This window comes from Callorhinchus milii, unplaced genomic scaffold, assembly GCF_018977255.1.
Source record: "Callorhinchus milii isolate IMCB2004 unplaced genomic scaffold, IMCB_Cmil_1.0 Scaffold932, whole genome shotgun sequence".
NCBI classification, from domain to species: Eukaryota; Metazoa; Chordata; class Chondrichthyes; order Chimaeriformes; family Callorhinchidae; genus Callorhinchus; species Callorhinchus milii.
Genome location: NW_024705673.1, coordinates 20360 through 28346, shown reverse-complemented (window position 1 = coordinate 28346; position 7987 = coordinate 20360). Strand labels below are relative to the sequence as shown.

General features: G+C 41.8%; 1 non-coding gene across 1 annotated transcript; it reads right to left on the bottom strand.

Moving 5' to 3' along the window:
• Window positions 1–7343: 7343 nt before the first annotated feature.
• On the bottom strand, window positions 7344–7415 carry trnae-cuc. The gene has a single exon. It is a non-coding gene; the product is annotated as a tRNA-Glu (tRNA).
• Window positions 7416–7987: the final 572 nt, after the last annotated feature.

Below are 7987 nucleotides of genomic sequence, written 5' to 3'. Positions count from 1 at the left end.
AGACCAGGCTGTTATGTAGAGACCAAGCCTGTTACACATATAGACCAGGCCTTTAACACAGATACCAGTCCAATTATACATTGACGAGGCCATCGATACAGAGACCTGTAGCTCAATGGTTAGAGCAGATCAGATCAGGGCGAAACCTTAGGCAAGTTTCCTTACTCCACACAGAGCCGAATTATAATCCCTCCAAAACCCAAAACAATAATAAATTGTTCATTTTCAATCTAAGACTGTTTGTGGGACATTGCTGCGCGCAATTTGCTGCCGCGTTCGCCCACAAATATGCAGTCAATTCACTTTAAAGTGTGTTCTGTGAAGCGCTTTGGGGCGTCTTCCCGACGTGAAAAGCGCTATATCAAATGCAAGGAGTATTATTATTATTATTATAGCGACCATGACCTGCTATAAAGAGACGAGCCCGACAAACTGAGATCAGGTCTGTTATACAAAGGCCAGTCGCGCTATAGAGAGACCGGGCTTTAATACAGAGATCAGGCCCGCTATATGGAAACCACGTATTATATGCTCACGAACCTTTAGAAAAATTGAATTGTATGTAATTACCACTGGGAACTATGCTGGAATATCAATATAGCTTTCATATAATCTGTGTGTCGAGAGTTGAATTAATTGTAAACATTGCAGACAGTGCCGGAGGAATTCCCTCTGTGTCACCATTACAATGAGTTTCTGATGGGCTGAAACTTACCAATGGATGTTGTCTTCCAGTTTGATTTCATGTTTTTTCTCTGTGGTTATTTTTTCCGGACGGCATTTGCTTATTTTGACCATTTATAATACTGTTGATTTATGAACTTCTCAGCCAATGTCCACACGCATACAAGTTTATCTCATCGGTTGCTCATGATCTTGCAGATCCAGAGATTCAGATTGAAATGCAGGCACACATTTCGCTGGTTTTAAACAATTCGTTGGTTTACTTAAGGATTCAGCTGTTTGAAAACGATAGTGATATCCGCATAATCATCTCAGTTGATTGCTCAATCATTGAGAATCCCGGCGGTGAAGCATTTTGTCATTGAATGCACGAGCACAAAATGTTGTCTCAGTTGATTTGTAATTTCAATTGCATATTATATTTTAAATATTCATTTCAGACACAGGAATGAAGTCCAAACTCTCGGGTGAGGAAAGTGAGCAGGAGGAATGGAAGACATTTCGGTTCCATAACTCAGTCTGTTTTCATCCTCAGAGCCACACACATGGATTATGTTGAATAAATGATCAGCGGTTATAATTCAATCGTCTGTTTAACCAGTGAAGTTAATGTGGTCGATCGGGATGTGATAAGATTTTCACAAAGGGCTATTGATTATTCAATTCAGAAAAAGGTTACCACATCTGGTCGGGGAATCGACTGCTCAAACGCACTTCTCGCTGGTCTCAACATTTCCATATTCCACGATGTCCAACTCCTCCTAATGTCCACTCCATTACCCCACCTCACAACCAGCGCCCTCCATTGACCACATCACACCTCGGCTCCACCTGACAGCCTGAGACTCCACACTGTGTTGAGGGCGCTTTATGATTACAACTTGTTGTTGCTGTTGCTGCTGCTTTCCAGGTCAGCGGCATCACAAGCTTTCACACCCCAGCACATCGCTATCTCTCTGGTTTCCTCATATACACATCTCTGCCCAACTCCTGCCCTCAGCCAACACTTTGCTTACTGCTATGTCTCTGCCGATCTGCTGCACTCAACTAACACTGACTTTCCCCGCGTGTCTCTGCCTACCTCCTGCACTGAGCTAACACTGTCCTTTCCTGTGTATCTCTGCCCACCTCCTGCACTGAGATAACACTGACCTTCACTGTGTGTCTCTGCACACCTCCTGCACTGAGCTAACACTGAACTTCCCTTTGTGTCTCTGCACTCCTCCTGCTCTGAGCTAACACTGACCTTCCATCTGTGTCTCTGCCCGCCTACAGCACTGAGCTAACACTGTACTTCCCTGTGTGTCTCTGCCCACCTCCTGCACTGAGCTAACACTGACCTTCCCTGTGTGCCTCTGCCCATCCCCTGCACTGAGCTGACACTGACCTTCCCGCGTGTCTCATGCCCGCCTCCAGCACTGAGCTAACACTGTTCTTCCCTGTTTGTCTCTGCCCACCTCCTGCACTGAGTTAACACTGACCTTCCCTGTGAGTCTATGCACACCACCAGCTCTGAGCTAACACTCACTTTCCCTGTGTGTCCCGTCCTTTCGTTGTCACCGATGGAATGATCTTCAGTCACCTCGCAATCACCACGAGTCACTCTCTATCTATTTTCAATTTCCACTGTAAAACCTTAACAAGCACTTCTCATGGCTTCATTTCCACTGTGCCATTCCATAGAGTTCCATGTGTAACCCAAGCGATCTGCATTGCATTTGCCAATTGTTGCTTAATAAAAGTTAAATAAAAGTTTCCGCCAGTTATCGAAGGTGGGACCATTCGAGTGTGAGGCGCAAATGATAACCACTACACTACGAAAACCTCAGTGCGCTGATTAATAACGGGAAATTTATGAAAATCAAATGCTTCTGCACCTGGTTTGTTTGATTGTGGACTGAATAGTTGTTGAAATTGTTGATGAATTTGCTGACGTCGGTGCTCTTTTACGAAAGCAATGCGTACATTCTGTCCGAATATGGGCGCAGCTCTCTGTCATGGCAGGAGAAACTGTTAATTGTGAATTGTCATGAATTGTGAGATATGTCGGTATAACACATAACACATCTCGGAGAGAAGGGCAAACAGGGCATTGTGTGGCCGAGGTCTAAGGCGCTGGATTTAGGCTCCAGTCTCTTCGCGGACGTGGGTTCGTATCCCACCGCTATCAGACGCTTAGGGTCTTCTTCATTCCTGTACATCTTGTACTTGTATTTTCTGAACAATAACTAATGGTTATCTCGGACATGTAACTCTTATATTGCTGATTACATATTAAACTCTTCTCTAAAAATCGTTGTTCCTAAGTTAGTAGTATGTTGATCCAAGGAAAGTTTTAAAGCCATTTGTACTTGATTTATGTATCTGTTGTGGTAGAACAAGGTGCTGTTGAGCAAACAGTCCCAAATCACACAGTGATCAGGGAGTTTGCCATTCATTGGCATTTAGTTATCAGCTTTCAGAACCTCAGTTAGAGAAGTTGTGATGACTTATCAACTTTGGACCTTCCCGTGACATTAATTATGTCAATGAAACGCTGTAATTTTCTTCAAAAAATTGTAGACAGTCGTCTCTGTTGCGCAATAGGTTACTTCTGATGTTCACTGAATGGTTGGTGGTTCAGGCCCACACTGGGAAGATCCTCTTCTGTAAGAAAATATTCTTCTACAAATCTGTACTCTCACTGGAGATAATGTCATGAACGACTTCAGAACTGCTGGTCTTTATATATTGTTTCCATTTCATTTGTTTTTTAACCTACATATTGCTGGAACATTTGATACAATTTCCAAACCACTCGTCGCATGACATGTTGGAACACCATTCCTGTCCTTCTCTCGCTCCCATATTCTTTCTGCCTCTCTGCCTTTTTGTTTGTTTGTTTTTCTCTCTCCTCTCTCTCTCTCTCTCTCTCTCTCTCACTCTCTCATTCTCTCTTTCTCTCTATGTCTCTCTTCCTGTTTGTCTTTCCTCTGTATCGCACACTTTCTGACTCTCCTCACAAGGATCCAGGAAACGGACACTGGGAAATGTCCAATCCTCACATATCCTATGGTCTCACTCTGTCCAAGGTTCCTTGCTTTTGACACAACGCCTTATCACAATTTCGAGACATGCCTATTTGAAGGGATTTTTAACCCTGAGATATGACATTGAAAGGTGTTTCCTACGTATTGTTGATTAACAGAGTCGGTTGGGTGGATTAATGGAATTTTTCTAAGATTTTGCCTATCTGAGAATAAAACCCGTGTCCTCACGCTAGTGAGGCGTGCGCTCTTGCCAATATGTTACAGGACTCCATAATGATAGGCTGGTGAAGTTACTGTGTGTGAGTTGTATTCCCGAAAGCAGCGTCGTCCAGTGACGATGTGCGTTCAACTTCAAAGAGGGGCCGAGTTTAGAGACTAAATGTGTTGAACTGCCCAAAGGAGCCCGGTGTACTGTCTATAGTGCTACACTGCCCACAGGATGCTAGTGTGGTGACTCTATGTGTTAGACTGCCCAAAGGAGAACAATGTGGTATCTGTGTCGGTTACACCGCCCAGAAGAGGCCAATGTAAAGACTGTGTGTTAAACTGGCCAGAGTAAATCAATGTAGTGACTGTGTGCGACATGCTGCCCACAACAAGATAGTGCCCACTGAAGGTTAGTGCAGTGACTGTGGGTTTTGTACTGCCCAAGGGAGATTAGTGTAGAGACTGTGCATGTGTTGCGCTGCCCATTGGAGTCTAGTGCATTGATCGTGTGAGCCATAGTGCCCACAAGAGGCTAGTGCTGTAGATGTGTGTTAAGCTTCCCCATTCTCATGTCCTCACCACCAGTCTCTCCTGGAGCTCGACAACTAACCCTCCAACTCTATTGCCTTGTGTGAAATGCAAGTTGTTGCTGTTGAAAAATATAAAGGTTGGCCACTGCTTCACTGTGATTGGCAAACTCCAAACTGATCATCATTGTAAACAGGAGAATACATTATGTGCAAGAAATTGTTTCATCCTGTCACTGTTTTCACTTTATTGTATTCTGTTCGCTAATATTTCAACAACTTGAGATCAAATGTGACAAAATCCTACACGTTCAAGTTACCCCATTGGCTTCAACAAGACAGTAACAACGGAATTGGCTTGAGTCGCAGGAACAATGTTTTGTCATAGAATAATAGTACCATACAGCACAGAAAGATGCCATTCGTCCCACAGTGTCTGCGTCGGCTCCGAAAAGAGCAATCCAACTCAATCCCGCTTTCCCGCTTTCTCTCCGTAGCCCTGTAGTCTTGTCCTCCGTAAATAATCATCTCCTTCTCTCTGAAAAGTTATTGTTGCATCGGCTTTCACTTGCCTGTCAGATAATACATTGCAGAACCAAGCAACTCGTTGGGTGATAATTACCCAACAAAAGTTGTCACACCCTATCGCTCTAACCTTTCATCGCTTGTGTACAGCGTGGAATTAAAGTACATGCTTCCAAGTGAATCCTCGTTAGTGTAGTGGTTAGTATCCCCGCCTGTCAATTCCCCGACGGGGATATTATTTTAGTATCTGTTACCAAATTAAACCACGTTATTATTGTTTTGTGTCAATCAGAAAATATTGGGGGTAAAAGGTTCTTTTGACCCAAGTGTCTTTTCTCCCAGAAACTCCACAATCCATACCTTTTGCACTATATTCAGCGAAGCCTTCTTAGAAGTCTCGACGTTGAGATAAAACACTGTATCAAATGAAACAATTATTAACATTCAAACTCAAAATAGACTGTTTGAATAATATTCTATGCCAAATGCAATGATTATTACAAGTGATTTTGTAGAAGCTGGAGGTTAGCTGAGACACACACTCTCGATTAAGTATGATGTCCCTTCATTGTCACAAACACAGTCCTAGAGATAGAGGATTCAGGGATTCAGGCATTCTGTAAATAGGGTGACCAAAAAGTCGTGATAATTTTTTTATTATGTGGAATGAAAATGTTCAACGTTTGTTTAATACTTATTATACATGGTAATGGGTTAGCCACACCAACAACGCTGTCCCTTTACATATGAATGGATATGGCTTTGTCTAACACTGTATGTACAAGTTTCCAAAAAGCAGCGACATTTTGTAGTTGGTTAATATCACCGTTCATGTCGTCAAGTCGCGTTGAATAGTTGTATAATAGTCCCTATTGCACCGATGACAACAGCAAAAAAAATTTACATTACCACGAATGTCCGCAATGAACTCGTAGATCGATATATTTGCAGATTTTCTCCATCTCCTTATTTTTCATATTGTAATCATTTGGGATATTTACAGCAATCATACTGCATGCAAATTCTAATTACCCATTGATGTTAATATCTGGTCTGTTACACCTGTTTGATCTGTCTGCATGTAGTTTAATGTATCCGTATCAAAAGCAAGGATTATTATATTATAATTGAAAACCACAGTATTGTAAAGTTGTTCAATTGTATCACATTCCCTGACTGATGGTATTACGAGTTGAATTTTACGTCAATATCAAATTCTTTACGAATTGTCTAGTGAATATATTTAGCTACATTGTTAAGTTTGATCAGATATCCTATGTTTTGATTATCATTGTAAAGATAACAATGATCACGGTGGCGAAAGTAATAACATACCCATGTACGAATGAACACAAGCAATAAAACCAGGAACCTCGAGAGGGAAGACTAGTATTAGTGTTAGAAGTTTAGTAAATACGAACACGGTTCGTAGTCGGTTGACGGATAGCATTTCTGGGATAATAATCCCTTCAATAATAACAATAATAAAAGCAATAATGGTAATCAATTAGTCACGTTGATCCACAAATGTTTGTGGGCTATTACTACTACTAGCTACTGCTTTTCGGTCACAAAACGTCCAGTAAATTCACTTTACTGTATATTCTGTGAAGCGCCTTGAGACGTCTTGGAGACGTGATCAGGCGCTATGACAAATGCCAGGTTAATTATTATTATTATTGCTGTCATTACCTCTGCTGCTATTGTACCGTAATGGGCAGCAATTAAAATTATGGCCCGTACGGTGATTGAACCCACGACCTTGGCGTTATTATCACTGCGCTCCCAACCACTGAGCTAACGGCCTGACTTACTGAGTGAGTCACTGGAAGCTCTGATTACTGATATACGGTAAGAAAACTTGTGACTGACATATTATGGTGCATTTTCCGCACAACAGACAGATACGTTATTCAATTAATTCAACCGATCTGCTGCTGCAACATAACTTTGAGGCAGTGGCATAATCTTCCGGACACCCACTTGCTCAGGAGAAATTTTATTCCGAGCAGTTCAGTTGAAGTGCCGTAAAAAATCAAATTTTAACTGAACTAATTTGTTCTGAAACCAATTCCGGATATTACATGTGATTACTGTCCTGATTTGTGTCTTTAATAAAGAAAACGATTATCGGCTGTTTTGATTTGAATAAAACAGATCATTTCCCCCAAAAATATACAGTCAACTTACTTTAAACTACATTGTGTGAAGAGATTGTAGACGTCTCGAAGACGCTATATGGTGCTATATCAAATGCAAGTATTATTATTATTATTGGTGCTGTGAAGCGCAGCTGCGATTGCAGGACATATCTGCTTTTTTTTGTGCACAGGCAAATGTCGGTACCAATCGAAAAAGCGAAATGAAATGCTTCCCTGACCGGGAATCGAACCCGGGCCGCGGCGGTGAGAGCGCCGAATCCTAACCACTAGACCATCAGGGAACATACTGGAAAGCAACAATCCTCGCACATAAAAAAAAGAGATCCAAAAGAAATTTGAGGCGTTGTTGTAACGCACGCAGAAAATCCAGGGACTGAGCAACTTTCATTGCTTCTCGTCATCAACAAAAGAAAAACAACAGCAAAATTATATTTATAGAGCGCCTTTCACGTCTGGAGGACATCCCAAAGCTCATTTTCTCATGAGAAAAAGACAATCATTGGGGAATATTGAAACGCGTTTTTTAAAATAATTTATAGGGACGAGAAGAAGAGAAATATGAAAATATTAAGAGTAGGAGATGTAGCTCTTGGTAGAGAAATATTGATAAGCAATAGCACATTAGGCATCCAACGTAACTCAGGATTCCTCTTCCAGTTGTTCAACCTTTAATTGATAGGGGTGACTTGTTGGCGAGAGGGATTCAGGAATATGGGGATAGGGCGGGTAATTTGAATTAGATTAGGGAATCAGCCTAATAAATGGCTGTGTAGCTAAGGGGCCGAATGGCCTCGTACTGCTCCTACATCTTAAAGGAAGATAAACCGAGAATCTGCGCCTGTTCAAGTCGACG